At 31.1% G+C, this 1,121-nt stretch overlaps 1 non-coding gene across 1 annotated transcript; it reads left to right on the top strand.

Moving 5' to 3' along the window:
- Window positions 1–376: 376 nt before the first annotated feature.
- LOC122111770 lies at window positions 377–483 on the top strand. Its single transcript, XR_006148046.1, has one exon. It is a non-coding gene; the product is annotated as a U6 spliceosomal RNA (small nuclear RNA).
- Window positions 484–1,121: the final 638 nt, after the last annotated feature.

The raw sequence follows: 1,121 nt of genomic DNA, 5'->3' as shown, positions 1-1,121 counted from the left end.
CATAAATCTTAAATACTTTATGGAAAAGTTTTATGATCTGCCGAACAGTCTTAATTTTGGCATATATAAGCAAATTCCCAAAATTAAACATATTTAAAACAATAAAATTTTTAACAAACCTTAGCACTTGCTACAGTGCTCATTATGACAGGTGCCATGTATAGAATAATTGAATTTCTACTCTTACACATCTCTTGAACAACAAATATCTGGAATTATTTTGTTTTTGACATATCTAACTTGACTTTATTCTTAAATGTGTGCTTACATAAGAAATATATGGTTCTAAAATTTCACGACAAGTCTTTTGAACTTATTTTTGTTGAATTTTCTAGTTTAGGAAAATCAATTCCACTTTATGTATAAAAAATGTTCTGTGCTCAGTTTGGCAACACACACACTAAAATTGGAAAAATACAGAGAGAATTAGCATGACCCCTACGCAAGGATGACATGCAAATTCATGAAGATTTCCACATTTTTACAACAACAGATGCTGGAGGGTATATGGACAGAAGGGAACCCTACTCCATTCTTGGTGGGAGTGAAAACTTGTTCAACCACTTGGAAAGAAGTATGGCGGTTCCTCAAAAGATTCCACATAGAGCTCCCCTATGACCCAGCAATCCCACTTTTGGGCATTCACCCAAATGATCAAACAAGACCATACTATAACTACCAGCACAGATATGTTTATTGCAGCATTATTTACCATAGCTAATATAGGGAACCAAACCCGATGCCCCTCAGAAAATGAATGAATCAAGAAAATTTTGTGTGTGTGTGTGTGTGTGTGTGTGTATGTATTTTCCTATCTATCTATCTATCTTTCTATCTATCTATCTATCTATCTATCTATCTATCTATCTATCTATCTATCTATCTATCTATCTATCTATCTATCTTTCTATCTATCTTTCTATCTATCTATCTACACATACATATATATGTATATATATTTGTATATATGTATATATATGTATATTTATATACATAAATATAAATATAGATTGGAATGTATATATATGTAAGGTATCCCTTACTTGCAATAAATAATATAAGCAGAAAACTGGGATAAGCAGAAAAGATCAAAAGCTACATGCATATTACTAAATAAGATG

The sequence above is a fragment of the Dipodomys spectabilis genome, unplaced genomic scaffold, assembly GCF_019054845.1.
Source record: "Dipodomys spectabilis isolate Male_0828 unplaced genomic scaffold, ASM1905484v1 ptg000088l, whole genome shotgun sequence".
In the NCBI taxonomy this organism is placed as follows: Eukaryota; Metazoa; Chordata; class Mammalia; order Rodentia; family Heteromyidae; genus Dipodomys; species Dipodomys spectabilis.
Note: the sequence above shows the minus strand (reverse complement) of the source record. Positions and strands in the feature narration are given on the sequence as shown.